Source organism: Ixodes scapularis, unplaced genomic scaffold (genome assembly GCF_016920785.2).
Source record: "Ixodes scapularis isolate PalLabHiFi unplaced genomic scaffold, ASM1692078v2 PGA_scaffold10__122_contigs__length_95168666, whole genome shotgun sequence".
In the NCBI taxonomy this organism is placed as follows: domain Eukaryota; kingdom Metazoa; phylum Arthropoda; class Arachnida; order Ixodida; family Ixodidae; genus Ixodes; species Ixodes scapularis.
This window is the reverse complement of record NW_024609836.1, coordinates 89036093-89053922: the sequence shown is the minus strand read 5'-3', so window position 1 is coordinate 89053922 and position 17830 is coordinate 89036093.

Sequence of the window (17830 nt, the reverse complement as noted above, 5' to 3'; positions counted from 1 at the left end):
GCAAACTCAGAAAGGAGTTCACAACGCCTTTTTCGTTCTTTTCTGCGGCACTCTGGATATATCACCTTCGCGTATATACTTACGGGCAACCCGGTGCTAAGCGTCACTTCCACGAGCGTATGCGTAACTATACCGAACACAAACAAAGCGAGCGAATGTTCGGACGAAGCATTTCTGACTAAAGGGGGTGCATGGGGCGACTGGGCAAGATCGCTGGCTGTCGCCATCAGGCCGATAGCCAGTGAGCGCCTCGCTTCCCCATTTACGTACATACTCGAGGTCCCCGCCGCGAAATTCTCGCGAATGGGTCGCGCATTCCGGACGGCTAATCGAAGTTTCGCAAGAGGAGGAGAGGTAGAGAGAAAGGAGGGGGGGGGGGGGAGAGAGAGGGGCAGAGGCAGAGAAAGAGGGAGAGAAATATATATATATATATATACAGGGGTATTACGCGTAACTTGAGCCGAGTTTTAAAACTATTTTGGTGCATTTTTGGAAGATGAAACCAAGCGAATAAGTTTGCTAATTTGTTGGAGCAAGTCAGGCTATTTCTTTTTGTGTTTTTCCCAATAGAATTAAAAATGATTATTTAATGAACTTTTGAATGAGTTAGTTTAGAGCCAATGTTCCAATTAAAAAGTTGTAGAGCGTCCTCAGAAACATCCAATTCAGTGGTTTATATCAAGAAAACTTTAACACGGTTCGTTCATGTCAAAAACCTCTAACACAAAAAAAAACAACTACAAAAAAAAAAACGCGAATTTGTCAACAGTGCTCTATTCAGCATGCAGACCCAGTTTATTCAAGCCAAGACTGAGAGCTCTGCAATACAAAGTGCACATGCGCAAAGCCACGTTTTTTTTTTTTGTTTTGTTTTTTTATATTTCAAGCATTTTTTTCGAAGCGCCTAAAAAAAAAAGCGCTAAGGTTTCTTGACAAAAACCACTGAATTGGATGTTTCCAAATACGGTCTAAAACCTTGTTATTGGAACTTTTGCTCTAAGTTGAATATTTCAAAAGTTAATTAATTAACCTTAATTATTTAGTTAATTTGCCAAACTAAAAAAAAAAAAAAAGGTCTGGCTTGCTCTAAACAATGAACAAACTTATTCGTTTTGTTTCTTCCTAAAATTCACCAAAATATTTTGAAACCTTGGCTCAAGTCACGTGGAATACCCGGTCGGTATATTAATATACTGGGGAACATAATAGGAGAGAATTAGATAAAAATATGTAGAGAAAGTAGGGAAAGACAAATTAGAGAGCGATAAAGATAGAGAAATTGAGAAAGAGAAAAGAAGAAAAGAGAGAGAGAGAGAGAAATAAGAAAGACAGAAAAATGAGCATAGTTGTAAACCCGAGACTGGGAATACGGACAAGGGACAAACACAGAACGACAAACATACAGAGAGACAAACATACGTAGAAACACAGGGAAAAGCTGAGAGGGGAAAGCGTAAATAAAAGAAACAAACAAGTTAATATGGAGAGGCAGATAAAACCAAATTAAATATGTACATATATCGAGCGAAAGAGAAAAGATTGCGAAATCGAGGAACAGAAAGTAGCCGGACGAGAAAGGTGGAAAGGAGAATGCGAATACCGCAATGACGCGCATAGTTGCCAAAGCTCCATCTTTACGCAATGGCCCCGCGAATGGCAGCAGTGTCGTCACGGCGGGTTTATCGCCTGCTCGATAGAGGAGAAGGCCAGCATTTGTTCATTGCGCGGGTGTGTGCGTGTGTGCTTGTGTGCCCGCGTCTGTGTGTGTGTTTGTGCATGTGTGCCCGCGTCTGTGTGTATGTGTGTGTGTTTGTGATTGAGGTTGAAACCACATTGTCCGTTCTATCCGGCTCGATATCTCACGTAGAAACATCTCGAGGGAAAGGCGAAGGGTATTGGGGAGCGGGGGAGTTGTGAACCCGCCGTTCTTGACGCCCTCTATCTGCCCTAATAAGGCCGAAAAATAAGACCGTCGAGGGAACGAAAAAAAGGATGTCTGAGAGAGGAAAGGAGGTCACGTAAAAGAGAGAGAGAAAGGTGTCAATCGAAGGGAGCAAAAGGCTAAACAGGGAAAAATAAGGGAAAGATTGGCAAACTCAAAATAAGGGGAAAAGAAACGAAGTGTGCCCGATGTGCGACGACGGAATGAAAGCGATGAGGAGAAAACGCTGCTTGAAGCAATCCAGAAGGTTGTAAAACAGGAAGAGAAGTGGAAGACCCAGAAAACTCAACAGAGAAGCGTGAAAGAGGAAAGTTCGACGTTTAGGGAAAGAAAGGATGAAAGAGCGAGGGCTCTGGGAAATTATCCAGAGGAAGAATGCGAATGGAAAGATCAGGGTGCTGAAAATAAGAAGGAGGTTTAGGAACGGCGAAGGATCGAAAAGGGGCTTCTGGCAAAGGCTATAAAGTAAAAAAGGAATTGGTAAATGGGAAATGCTCACGAATGTACAGATCCGAAAAAAAAAAATCACAACCTGAATATAGAAGAACAAAATTAAGCATTATTATTAAAGAAATAAGTGGAGAAATAGGTCCGAGCGAACAAATGAACAGATAACGTAGCCGACGCGCATCAGCATGTCGGCATTGCCAGCCACCAGCAAGCCCAAAAACATTTTGTCTTACAATCATTTTTTTTCACAATATTATCAATATGTGAATGAAGGAAGTTCCAAAACAATCAAAAATCGAAAAAAAATTGTAACAACGGTGTTTAAAAAAACAAACGAAGAAAACGAAGAAATTATTGGTGGGATAAACAGATCTCGACAAAAATCAATGCCGTAAAAGTATACTAACTTTTCACTTTTACTAAACGAAAAGTTTACTAGAAGTGTATTCCGAGTGTGCTTAAAGAGACTTCCAAATTTGATTAAATTTGTTATAACGTATGTAGTGTGGTTTTTGTTTTGGGTGTCCGTTGCGCGAACTTACAAACTCTGTTGCATCTTTAACCCAGACAGGTTGCTAAAAACACATCAATATATATTATTTTTGTATTATTATACTGCCCGCAAATTCGAGTTGTATTTTAAATTTAAAAGTACACATACCCAACTACATCGTATTGGTTAAAAAAAAGAAAAGAAATACGTCCGAGACTACGATATATTTTATCGGCTTACGTTTCGCCAAGGGGAAGGAAGGTCAATGGAAAATCCTGAAGGCTGAGACGGACAACTCCCGTTAAATTTAATGACCGGATGGAACGTACCACCCTAAAAAAATCGGCAACTCGAAACTCATCTATAGTACACATATAAATTGCGGAAACTATGAGGATGTGTCCGAGTTAAGGTTGATGTGGGCTACAAATATCCTCGTCGACAAATGACTGCAGGTCCATCGCTCACTTCGCCAAAGTACCATCTAATCCCGAGGCAATGGCGTACCCCCCCCCCCCCCCCCCTCCCCTCCCTCTCTCAATTCGCCATCATGGCATCGTAACGGAAGGGCCGTTACCATATATCGACTCCTGGATGAAAGCGCAGTCAAGCGAGTAAGGCGCCAGCGGTGGGCGCCATCTTGGGCCTCGGTCACCTACGTGGACTAATTACGTCGGCGCACGGCGCAACGTGTAAAATTAGCACACTTACGAAATGTGGCCCACAAAAAAGGCTTAGAATAATGAGCTTGCAGCTCTAGTTCAAAGTCAAAAAAAGCCAAGACAAGCATCTCAAAAGTAGAGCTCTTGCACTCGCGAAGGTGCAAACACGCGATAACGCCTAAAAAAAAAAAAAAGAAGCACGCGCAAAAAAAAAAAGTAACGTGGAGTTGGGGCATGCGCGGTGACTGCGTCGCGAAGACTAGCAGACGACAGCATTATTATCGTGACATCGTCGGCAACAGCTCTTGTTCTTTTTGCATTATGTTTCGTTGTCTTTTTTGGGGGGAGGGAGGAGGGGGGCAGGATGAAGCAAATTACGCGACATTCATTTTTCAAAGGAGGCGTGCTGAAGGTGGATGTGGGCGTAGGAACATGGCAGCAGATTACCGTGGGGACCGTTTAGGCTTCGGACGCCACCTTAGGACACTGATTAAAGTGAAAAAAGGGAAGCGCCGCGGGGGGTAAGAAATTTAGGTTAGACGTGGCAAACGGGCTCGAGTGGGTATAGGCCCTGAAATTACCCGAGAGGATGTTAAGAAAGCTCAAAGAAGACAGCCATAAAATCTAGGAGGGAAGTTGCAAAAGAGGAAGGAAACGACATTTATCGAAAAAGCAAGTGGAAGACAAAAATACAAATTGGGGAAGAAACGGGAAAGCGGACGAACAATCGCTAATGAGGGTCCTAATCAGGGTTTCTTCAGCGTATGCTTTACGACCGTTTGATGAAAAATAATGGCGGACCGTTCTTTTTATTACAACCTCGTTTACCTAGGACAATTAAAGTGATTATTTTTTCTTGTTGTTAATGGTTCTTTTTTTTTTTTAATCTGTTAGGTTAACTTATTAATTGGGTTTCACGATTTCCCTGTTTCTGCAGCGTCGGAGGTTGTTGTCCCGACATCATCTCTTACGTCAATTATGCTCTCACTGTATCCCTAATCAGGGCCCGTTCTCACCACGTGTCCAAAAGCCTGTAATCTCAATGGCCTAACAAAACGACCAACCAGGCTCGTCGACGTACAAAAAATAAACAGCATTCTGTGGCTATACCCGAGCGACCGTCCAGAGCGTACCGACTCTTCCCAGGAACCAACAAAGCCATGGTTGCGAAGAAACCAGTTAAGCCTTAGTCACTCGGCTCGAACACCGTACAAAATGTGTTCTCCACAGACGTGGTGACGTAATCGTCTGCGGACATGCCCCAACCATATCCGAAACATATTTGCTTCGTATACATATCAGTGCATCTTCGAAGGTGCGTCTTTAGACAGTTTTTGTATGCGATCAATGATACGGGACTGTCATACAAAGAAGAAACGCTCGTGTGCAGATTGTATTTTGTATTGTAAAATGCAAAAAGCGCGAAAGAATCGTAAAAAAAAATGTTGCGAGATAAGGTATTTTTGCTCTACTATCAGACGACCTACCGACAACAGCAGCACGATGGTGGCGACCGGAGCCCGTACTTGCAAACGTCTGCTTAAGTACGCGCATAAACGATCTCTAAAAAGATCCCTCGCCCCCCGTTTTCTTTAGGTCACAACTGATTAGAAAAGGGGTGGTTCTGTTAAGGGCCGACGAAGAGTCAGGAAGGGGAAAATTCTCTCTCAATAGCCGCGTTTCCATGAATGCGACTTAAGCGCATCGACTCCAATCGTTCTTCGGACGAAGCCGACGCGTCAAGGTTTACATGGATGCGCATCAAGTCCTGCGCGAAGGTGGAGCCATCGTCGTGACACATCTCAGAGTTAATGCTGCTTTTCAGGCACCATGCCGCACCAGGTTTTCCGGTCCTGCGCGCTCGGAGGCCACTTAGGCGTGAGCATTTAATTCGGAGTGTGGTCTGTATTCAATATCTTGGCACAACTCTGGCTCTCAAGCCTTTTGATGGGGGAAATTCGATCATATAAGGCTTAGGGGTCGCCGCTTTATACTGGTCAGATCCAACGTTCTCACCATAGAAACTGTCACAAATCAAGAAATAACTATGAGGTAATCTAAGACCAATTCTCATCTGCCATTGACGTGCGAAAGCGACGGCGATGAAATAGTTTCATGAGCACCATTAGTTCGTGGAAAGTGAAACGGCCTTTTGAGTCACCAGATGGCACTGAAGTTTGAAATAAGCCTACAGTATATATATATATATATTACACTGCTTCTGCGCCTATTAGAGAGAAGAGAACTTTTCTCTGGCCACAGATGGCGACACTTCTACGATAATCAAAGACCGCACGGACGTTGTACAAGAAAGACGAGAAGAGCCGAGGAGAATTGCGCAAAAACTAAACGAACCTTGGAACCAGTAAGCAAGAGAAATGGAGATGGAAGTCATTAGCCCAAGAATACGAGGGAGCGCCAATCTCGAGTTACGGGTCATATCAGAAAGTCGAATGTTTCTTCGCTTTTGTTTTCTGTCTTTCGAATCTTTGGAATGAATCGCGGCTGTACTCCATTCATCCTTAGCTGAGAATGCGGTGGAAGCCACACGCTTGCCGGACCAATCAGACGCCTGCTTTTGATCACCTGACCCCGCTCGCCGCGCTCGGGTGTGGGGGGGGAGGGTGATCACGTGGCGGAAGATAGGTGTACGATTGGTCCAACAAGGACATTGCCTCCACCGTGCTGTCAGCTTGGAGGGTGAACGGAGCATAAAGCCGGGCAGCGGGACACAGGTCGCTGACGCCGCCATCAGAGAGAGAGAGAGAGCGAGAAAGAGAAGGAGAGAAAGAGATGACCCCGTCGTAAAATAATAGAGTCGAGCTGCTTCACGGACACATCGTAAATCTCAGTTGCCTCTTCCAGTTTAGATTTTTCTGCTTTGCCGAGTACCGAAATCAGTGTCGTTGTTTAGTTTCACTGTACGTAGCCCTCTGCTTCAACAATGTAAGGAGGAAGCAAAACAAAAATGTAATACAAAAACAAACTGTCTGGGCCGTTTGGTAAAGAATCCTGAAAACGTGGCCGACATAAAATCGGGAGAATTACATTTTTCGTGAGTTTTATTGCGGGCTTTATTTTTGTGCGTTTGTGTGTGTGTCGTGCGGCGCGCGGTCCCCCGTTTTCTAGCGGTGGCTATACAGAGATAACGCTACGCCGCAAATATGTTTTTATTTTGTAATTTTCTTGTCCGTTTGGTACAACAGACCATTCCGATTTGTAATCCGTCGTTATTTCTTTCCTTTTTATTTCGAGGGCATTTCCACCATGAGTTTCTGATTTTACCCGAGTTATCCCACCGGGCATTTCAGAGATGGAACTCGTATCACTTTCGCTTGCCATCTGCAAAAAAAGACAGGCAGCCGGGGGGGTGGGGGGGGGGGGGGAGGAGGAGGAGGAGGAGGAGGAGGAGGAGGAGGAGGCCGCAATTACAATGAAAATGAGTGATTTTGAATTCACGCCATTATGCAACTAACCCTTCAGCATTCACGAATAGATACACCTCAGCGATTGGGAGGTACGATTGATTAATGGATCGATCTCTTTATGCAATCACTGCGCGTACGTAATACAGGGCATAGAACAGCGCCATCGCTCGCTGAATAACTCGCTTTCACCTGAACCCCGAGTTGCTGCTCGGCACGAAAGGGCGTCCTACACGGGTTCGATCCGTCCACAAATAATGCGACGTGCAGATTAAAGTGAGGAGAGCAAACGAACAAATGACCTGATTGCAAGCAGGACGAACTCAACCGCGATCAAAATAAGAGAAAGTAGCGCGGCCTGCGGCCATTTTATGCCACCGAGGCTTTTTATTCTTTTTTTGTGAATGTCACGCATTGTTATTTGGATCATGAAGTTAATGATCCCGCCACGTCCATCTATCTCGGTGCGATCATTAATAAAGGAATATCCCTACCGTCCGTGATCGAAATGCGTGACCCGCTCGTGGTGTATAGGCTCACCGAATATTGAAATGAGAAGGGAAGGCAAAACATAATTTGGATGCGGCTTCCAAGAGCTGCTACAGGCTCCGATATGACCGAGTATAACATACTTTTCGGAATACATTCTCACGACTAAACATATATCTTTCCTGAAACGTTAAACAAGCGAGCAGGGCGAGATACATATCATATCTGCTCTGATGATGTCTTTGAAGCCGCGGTCTCACTGCGCGAATTCACTTAAGAGGAGCATACGTATGCGCGTGAAGCAAACATGATTTCCAACATGATTGAATGCGTGCCCGCAAATAATTTTGTTATCCTGTTTGCAGCGATCAGCGTGACTCTTGTATGATGTGGGATCAGTGTGCATGCAGTATGGGTCGCATAAGGCATTCATATATCTTTCGTCAATGCGACCGTGTGGTGACTCACTGGATAAAGTTACCTGCCCTCCTACTTATCGACGGCATTGCTGAGAGAAGGACTATTGAACGGTGTACCAAGCACACTTCGTGCACGTGCACTATGGCGAGACTCCAGCAAAAAACGGACGTGCACCTATAGCGGGAAAACATCGAATTGAACGGAACGGAAGGCGCGGACACATTATTGTCAACATCGTTCATGGTGAATGACTCAATGGCTTCCCTGCCGAATCTGCTACGACGCCCTCCCAAAACATGCGTGTTCTTGAAACAAGGAACGCAGTCAGTGCATATGCGGGCGTGAACGACTATATGGGGTGAAAGGAATCAGCTGACGAACGCGAAACTTCCAAATGATGGTCTCTGGGTCTGTGGTTAATGCATCTTGTGGAATGCGACTTAATTAAGCGGCTTTGTCAACGCGTCAACAATCAGGGAAAAAAACCCGCAAGGGTGCAATGTTAAGCACGCTGACAAGTTCGTCCCGTGCGAGGAAGTAAAAGTTTATTCCTTGCATTCCTCTGAGGTGCGGGAAAACAGTGTACTGGGCAGAGTGGAAGATGCATTACCCACAGACTCGGAGATTATCATTTGGAAGTTTCACGTTCGTCAGCTGATTCCTTTCACCCCAAATAGTCGTTTATGCCCGCACATGCACTGACTTCGTTCCTTGTTTCAAGAACACGACAAAGTTTTTGGAGGGCATCATAACAGATTTGGCGGGGAAATGCATTGAGTCATTCGCCATGAACGGGTCCTTTCGCGATTTCTTCTCGTCCCTTATTGCGGCTTCCGTGATTGCATAATAATAATAAAAATAACAATAAACTTTTATTCACAGGAATAGACAAATACAAATGCATATTGTCGGCGGTTGGCGCGATGGAACAAGTTGTTTTTTGCTGACTCTGTCGTTGCTGTCCTATAGAAGCGTGTTGCCCAGGACGCTACCGCGTTGACCAGACATTGTAGGTTTATCAACGTTTATCAGCACCGCAGTTTTTTTAGATTTTGTTTGATTGTTTTTTTTTTTTTTTTTTTTTAAAGAATGTCGGGCCTCTGGAAGCTCGCGTATGCCAAGACATCGCCGCAGATTTGGAACGTATATAGTGAATCGAAATCGGGAGGAATCCATTTTGCGTCCAATGCTTGCCTGCTGAAACCCGAGTGCTGGGCATTGTCTTCTATAGTGACATTGCTTGGTGGACTTTGTAAATCTTGAAGAAGAAAAAGAACCGATGTTTTGATTTTTTTTTTTTTTGTGGTTAAATGAGCGGTTACCTGTAGACCTTTCCAGCGCTTTTCTCCTGGGCGAGAAACGCTGAGTCACTGAGCGGTGGACGCATGCGCAGCGTCTGATATGCCGCACAACAGAGCAACAGCGCTTGCTCAGAACGTGCCCACAGTCCAGCAGACAAAGATGGCCGCGCCCAGAACGCGATTTTTGCAAGAATCTATATTTCAGTTTTTTTGTTTTTTGTTTTTAAAAACAAATATGTACATTAACGTTTGAATCCCATTTTAGACGGTCCTCTTAAATCGTGTTTTTAACGCATCGCGCTAGGATATACTACAGGGGAGCCTGAATGTGGTGGAAGCTTTTACTAAAATGGTGGAATGATGGTCTCACCTGCGCAAATCACGAACAAAAAACAAAGAAAAAAAAAAAAGCTATGTTTGCATGCACACCTAAATAATATTTTGTGTCACTACGGCCCCTGTTTGGGCCATATAAAGTAAAAAACGAAAAATAAGCCAATTATTTTTTTATTTTTTTTTTATTTTACCGATGTTTTAGTCGTAAGAAACGCCCGAATAGCCCAGAACGATTCATTCGCGATTTTAAGAGAAAAGGCTTAGCGATAATTTTTCCATAGACAAAACCAGTTTTGTATTCTTTTGTACTCCGAAAATTGCATGTATTCATGCTCTCAATTCATGAATGCATCGCCTCCGGGCACCTCTGTAGTAAATTCCAGCGCTATACGTTAAGAAACCGATTTTTGCGGATCATCCAAAGTGGGATCGAAGTGTGAGTGTATACAAACACGCGAATAAAACGTTTATAAGAAACAAAAACAAAAAATAAAAAAAAAATAATTTATGTAGCTTTAGAATAATAGTAAACATCGGTACGATGAACAAAGGAGACGATAACTAACGATTTTTTTTAGTTTGTTTTTGGTTACCGACTGTTTACGCTGCCGTTTTATTCATTGATTTTCCGAAGCTATGTGCAAGCTATATGCCAGTTTAGACTGGCACATAAAAACACACAAAAACAAAAACAAAAAAAAAAAAAGTTTTTATGATATTTATGTTACAGATGCTATGGTATTAGGCTTATAACTCGTTCCTATATATATCAGAAAAAAGAAGAGCAATATTAAATATAATGAAAAGGTGAGAGAAGGAGAGATACGGGCATACGGAGTGCACAAAAAAAAAAAAAAAAAAGCAGAAAAAAATACCTGTTTTGGTTTTCACGATAGGCGGCGCTAACTACCACCCGTTCTAAAAGATATAACCTTTATCATTCATCCATCCAGGTAGAAAGGAATGCGAGAGGGAAATAAATATAGAGGGAGATCGGTGCAAACAAAACAACTAGGAGGTGCACGCTGGTACACTCCGTTTCACCTTATTGTAAGGAGCGCAGAGGGCGCTTCGAGCCAAACCAGCCAATCCAGGCCCGTGATACGTGTCACGTGACAAGGAGGCAGCCTTTTACGCGTTAGTCGAAAAAAGTAATCGATTATAATTACAATTACCCTCACTTAAAAGAAGTAATCAGTTAGATTACTTAATTACTTGAGACGAAAAGTAATTACCCGCCTTACTTGAAAAAAAAAAAATGACCGCCACTTTTCCGATCGATTCGGGGTTGCAAAACGACAGATTCCTTTTTCTGTCGATTTAAAAACGGGATTGCAGTACAGTACATTGTTATATTAAGATAGCAAGATTACGAACTACAAATTTTCTTAATCCACCAATGTTGCGGTAGGAAAGTTGTAAGAAACAAATGGCGTCATTAAAAAAGGGGAGGGAAAGAATAGTAATGCTTACGAGTCCTTTTAGTAGCGTCCAAAGGTAATCAGATTACCATCGGAATTACTTCCTGGTAAATGTATTCGAACGATTACATAATGCACATTATTTATCATGCATATAAACCATTGGTTAGGATTTAACTGGTTAGTTGATTACTAAAGAAAAATAAGGAATCGATTCTAAATTTCGATTACACACACCACAGCGCACTATAGCAAACAACACTCACACCTTACACACGAAAAATAAAGCGAAATTCAAACAAAACGTTAACTAAATTTCGAGTTTCCTCCAGTCTATTTTTGAGTCGAAATTATCGCGAACGTTACCATCATGTTAACCGAGCGACATACCCGTAACTACAGCGTTAAGAACTTAAGCAGAAGAGAGAAAAAAAGAAGCTCTCACGTAATGACCTTATTGTCAGAGACGGGGCTTTGTTCTTTACAGAGCGAATCTTCTAACACTTCGATAATCTTTCTCTCTAGCACTTCGTCTCGCACATCGTACCCGGGCGTGTTCGGCGTCCGATTATATATGTGTGCTCTGCCGGGCAATTGGAACGCGACGCTGGTCGCGCTTTGTTCGCAGATTAGCGGGACGAGAAGAAACTCGATTAAAACCCGAAATCACCGTTTCAGAGGAGGACGCCGTTTCCCGGAAAGTCGTTAAAAGAAAGTGGCCGTTCGATCGAGCGCGCAGAGGGACCCAATTGAAAAGAACGTTAAGCCGCTCTCGCAGTGTAACGGCGGTTTTAGGCAAGCACTCTCCAGTTATACAACCTCTACTGTAGCGAATGAAGGGAAGACAATCGAGGCTATACCGCATTAATAAATAAACTAAATATACATATATTCTATATTAGTTTCGAAACAAAGGAGCGCGCTGTAACATTAGGGACTTTTAGAAAACCGTTACCCTGTTCCGCGCATACCGCACTACCGGAGCCTTTGAAGCATGCATGCTTTTAAGCGTGGAACGCGGTAACGGTTTGCTAAAAGTCTGCACTGTCTGAAGAAGAAGGGACATCTGGTTTCCTTCTTAAGAAGTAGACAGATGAGAGAGTGGGAAAATGCGCAAAGACCCGGTAAGATAAATACAAAAGCAAAAGAAAGGAAGAATGAAGGACCAACAAATTGATTACCTAAACTAGATATCTAGAAGATAAATTATCTAGGTGGCTAGGTAGATTGATTATCTAGATAACTAAGTAGCTAGGTGGTAGAGGATATAGATGGCTAGATAGATTGATTATCTAAATGACTAAATACGTAGAAGATAGATTATCTATAAGGCTAGATAAATTGATTATCTAGATTGCTAGATAGACTGATTATCTATATAACTAGATAGATACATTATCTAGATAACTAGATAGGTAAACGATGTATTAGCTAGATAACTAGGTAGATTATTTAAATAACTAGAGAACTACTAGAGAGCTACATAGAGTATCTAGAAAACTAGATAGCTATCTTGCTATGAGCTCGTACAAACAACGTAAGAGTACCCGTACAGAGTGACAAAACAAATGATCTCAGCTTTTTTATGACTCCGTTGCGCTCACCCCTAATGTGCCCGTTCACACTAGGTGAACAAGAAACAAACAGCGCTCGCCGACATATCGAATGCATCTTATCATCCCGCGATTACGTCAACAACTGGTCAGAAAACGACATGCCTGAGGAGAGTAGCGAAGGGTGTGGTCTTTTTGTTATGCTTTCAAGCGATGTTGTTTTGCCTAGTGAAAGTAGACACTAAGAAGTTCCAGTCTCTCTACGCACTTTTCTCACCAAACAACGGGCAACCTAATCAGTCTTTAACGTGAAAATTGTTTTAGCAATCTTACGTGTATTTAGAGTTCTCTAATACGCCTCTCGAACCGGCGGTGTTCCGATTTTTGAGAGCGTTCGTTGTTCTATGTAATGAGCGTAACAATTTGGCGCGACCTAATTCAAATAGCGCAATGTAATACTTTAGATTGAGTCGCGGGGTGTTTTGCGAGGTGTTTGGATTCGGTAACAATGAGCTCTCACGTAAATGAACACCGCAGAGGCTTCGTTTCATTCGCTGCTTCTCTTTCTTTTTTATACGTTCGAGACAAGTTATCTTAAAACACCCTGGATATAAAAAAAAAAAAATATAAAAAATTAAACCGACATTCTGGTGGCTGTTGTGTGTGCCTGGGTACTCGATGTCAGCTCTGCCCTCCCTTTCTTTCTGACCGCTGAGAAAGTCCCGAGCTACGCCCCTGTAGTGTCTCCCCTCTAAATATCGAACAACAGCACAACTGCACAACCCCACTTCTGACGCACACATTGAAGAAGGAAAGACTTTTTCTGAAACGTCAATGTCATTAAAGTCTCTGTTGTCATTCCAATTTCTCTAAATGTGATTTATTAGAGAAAAAAAAAAAAAAAAAAAGCTATATAGACTCTCATTTGTCCATACACTAACCATAACAATTCCAGAATCCGTCATTAGTAAGCGTCGCCGAGGACGCCTGCTTGTATATATTTCTTCATTTCGATTTCCACAGCTCGCTCTTCACTGACGCCTTCTTTCCAGAAGAATTTTCTTTCTCTTTTCTTTTTAGGTCATTTCAGCCATTTTCCGACGTGGTTCTAATTTTCGTGTCTCGACGCTCGCGACGTGGGCAATTTTCGACAGGCGTCCGCCTAATCGAGTCCCTTTCCGGTCAGATTAACGACCGCCCGTCTCGCGCAAGCACCCTGCCATTGAGTCCCCGTCTTCCTCTCCCGTTTTCTCTTTTTCTTTTTTGTCCCATTCCACTTTTTGCGGAAGTATTCTGTTACAAAATAAATTCCGGGTCTCTCTCAAATGGGTCTTCTTTTTTTGTTTCCTCGGCCTCTGACACACCGTTCCTTTAGAAGGGTCCACAACTCAGTCGGTAGAAAGTTTTAGTAAATCGTCCCGATACCTCCAGTAAGGATACCCGATAACGATACGGTGCAAGCTCGAAGGCGTCGGTGGAGTTTCGCGGGTTTTGCTATCGAAGTTATCAGAACGAACATCGCAAACTCTATTGTGTCCTGCTGTGTGCACTCCGTTTACCATAACTAAGAGCCATGCTACTCTCGAAGACTATAATAGCGTCGGACTCGCAGCACAAAACACAATTAAAATGTTATCATTGTTTTCATAACTAATTTTAATTTCTACGGAAAAAAAAAAAAAACAAGAAGAAACAAAATACGGCACAATACATGGCTTGCAATGTGACTATGTTACTCTACTTTCTTCCAGCTTCCGTCCAGGCGCAGCCAGCGCTACGAGGTAATAAGACAAATCAAGAAGCTTCAAAAGCGGAAGTCTCTAGGCCCTTTTTTGTTTATGTTCGGTTCAGCGATGATGAAACAAGTAGAGAAACATGACTGTCACCATGACGGGGCGCTTTTTGCCGCTGTCTGACTGGTCCAACGAGGTAGAGGGGCTTAGAGCGATAAACTGGTTTCCCGTTCACCGAGCAAGAATGACCCCCACCCAAGGACGTTTAAACAGACAGGACCCGGCATGACGTCAGCCTGAGTGAAGCCGGAAGAGGCGTTTAGTCCCAGACTGCCTTGCGCACCCGTTCCGAGGCCGTGGGGAGCGCACCCGCGGTTCGTCTGCTTTCTAATCTGCTCCGGCGTGTGCTTCACGAGGCTAGCTTTCGATGCGGTCGGCGTCCGCTGTGGGCGTCCACGATGCAAACGCTTTGCAGCGTGAGTGTTTATACTTAGTTCCACATTATGTGCGAGCGAAGTCAGAACTGGAAGCGCGAGCCCGTTGTTCTGTGCGCTCCTGGCTTGCATGCGCGCTCATCCGATCTGCTGTTTATTAAAAAATGCGTTGCGCACCGCCAAGTCCTTCACGGTGCGTCGTCTAGAGCGTCTCAATTCTAGTCACTTACTTTCTGCTGGGCAACCAGGCGTTCGTTTATAATAATCTCATCCAATTCCGACCATACCGGTTTAAAAGTCTCCCGTTAAGCGCTGTTTCAAATAACAGTGGGTGCCGCCATTACTTTCGGTGCACACAGTCGCGTTGCCACGGAAATGTCATCGCAACGCGGTTGTTTGCACCGAAATTAATGGCGGCGCCCACTCGCTAGGCTTCCCATTGGTCAAGAAATGCTCGTTGCGGCTCGTGGCCACGCCTACTTCCGTTACACTTCGCTCCATGCATTGGGGATAGGGACGCCACCTCCTGCCCATTATAACCTCCTTGCCCCCACCTGGCTGCCGCCATGTTGCACAATATTGACCACTATAGTCGGTTGCAAGCTAAGAAAAAACCGGAAATGCCTCTCAGAGGAAAATGTAATCCTACGCCGAGAAACGCCAGCCAATCGTTTTCATGACGTCACGATTCCGTGCACCAATCGCGATCCTTTTGAAAAAAAAGAAAAGCTCAACATGGCTGCTGGCCTTAGCAACGCGACGCTAGTTTCTCGTGACAATTATTCTGCTTTTTTGCACCGTGTTTTACATGCCCGAGGTTTCGCCACGAAATCTTAATGGTATCGGCTTGCGTTTGCAGCAGTTTTTGCGCGACAACGTGAGAATCCAGCGACGCTATCGCCAACGAAAATTTCGAAGCGGGCGCGAGGCTTAGCACTGCTGAGAGGTGAGAATGTAATGTAATGTTTTTGTAATGTTTTATTTGCTCAGGAGAGCCGCGGCACCGCAGAAAGGCAAGAGCCCGTACCAAGGAGGCCCGCGGTGCCGTGTCTAATGATGGTGATTATGTGATGATGTAATGTACAGATGAAAGTTATGGTGTGTTAGGCCTAGCAGCAATCTTCGCGGTGATGGTCTTCGCGGTGCTGCCATGGGCTGCTTACTTCTGGTAAGCAGCCCATGGCTGCTTACCAGAAGCTACGCCGGACGTCATCTGCTTCGTTGGATTGTGCTTCTTGAAGAACCGCTTTGGTGTCGCCGGTAAGGGTGCACCAGGCTGTTTCGTCCAAGAAGAATCAGGGGAATCACTTTCCGATGTCACCTCAGTGGGATCCATGACGGAAGACAAAGAGAGCGGGGCGCGGTGGCGGTGTCGATGACTTGGGAGGGTGCCGATTTGTCAAAACCCGAAAAGTATAATTATTCTTGTTTTCTATTCATCCAAGAAAATAAAGGCACACATTTCATGCGCAAAGCCCACAAAACTAAGTAAATCACTAAATATTTATAATTTGCAGGAACTATAAAGTGCTTCGCTTTCCCTCAATCGAAGGCGCTGGAAGACGGTATGTTAGACAGTATCTTGGACAGAAAATGAATCGGGAAGGCGGTATATTGGACATGACTTTCTTTCTTTACTAAACAGCTATTTCGTTGACAAAAACGTATTCTAACTTATTTAAATGTCCTGAATGAATTAAATAAATAATGTAGTAGTTTAAGACACGTTTCCTGGAGGAAGAAAAAGCGACGTTGCTACCGAGCTACTTTCTCGACGGCGGAGGCACTTCAGATGGGCGCAATGCGCTTGTGGGCGGAGCTAAAAGATTGTTCTTATAGGTTGCATCCGACTATAGACACCTGACCGTATACGAAATCCTGAGGCTTTTACGCAAAACTGAGCCGCGAATTGTATCGCGATCGCTGTAAAAAAAAAAAAAAAAAAAAAAAAAAAAAGCAGCGTTTAAGGGCAGCTCCGTATCTGAGCTATGCACTCGAGTAACGTTGATGGCTTGCACGTGACATCATCGCACCCTGCTGGTGGCCATTCCTACTTGTCTATTGCCGAGAAAAACAAATTCGATGCTGTGAAACGTTTTCTACAGAAGAAACGTGCTCGTCTGCAGGGTCAAAGCCTGCCGGTTCGACGACGGAGCCACAGAGTGTCCGGTCGCAGATTTGGAGCGCGAGGATCTGGTAGCACAGAGCATCAAAGAGCAATTTCTCGGGGAACCTGGACGTCAGCGCGCTGCTTTTGCGGCGGCGAGTACCCGAAACACACTAGTTCGCTCGGGAGAAGTGTGTTTCGGCGTCTCGCCGCAGCGGGGTGCCAGTCACGTGGCTCTCCTCTCATCCGTCGTTTGCCGCTCTTCCATTTTGGCGGCCGCCTTTTTGTGGCGATCTGCCCTAGCTTTGTCAGTATTTAGGAGGCTATGGCAGGGCTGTCATAACGGCCGCTTGTGAGACATCCGTGCAAGCCGTGTGCAGGGTGACACCCAAAAACGTTGATAGGTTGTTGTTTTTTTCACCGCAAAGGCAAACTACGCGTCGCCCAATGCTCATTCTCCGCCTAAATGTAGCGCTAGCGGTCCGAACCAGGCGCAAAAGCTTCAGAACTGACCGTTATCTTACTCAAATGTTAAAACGCTTTTCTGAATTTTTTTTAATAAATGAGAAAATGGCCGCTGACGGAGCTCTCGACGTGGGCGCGTTTGGGGGTAAACAAAAGCAAGAGGTGAGCAAGGAGCAGATGGACTTACACACCGCTTACGAGCTCTGCAGCCAATCAGAATGCAGCATTTGCCCAGAAAAACGTCGACGAGCGAATCACGAAACAATATGCGAAACATAACTCTACCACGCCCCGCGGTTCTTAGGCTCTCCGCGACTGTACAATCACGACTGAATTTTACGTCAAAATAATTTTAGCGCTGTATCTGATCGCATTGCAAAGTTTCTTCCAAGCAATCAGAAAGTAATCTTAATCTTTTTTTTTTTTTATAAGACAGACTTTTGTACAGGTTTTGACGCTTTCCGAAGCTGTTTCGCAGTGATGTTCCACATGCCAAGTCCAAGAATTTCCTTTCTTCATTACGAAACTTTTGCTATTTGAGGTACATTTTTTCCCCGCAAAATTTTTAAATATCCTTGTCTATTTGCCTAGATATTTTT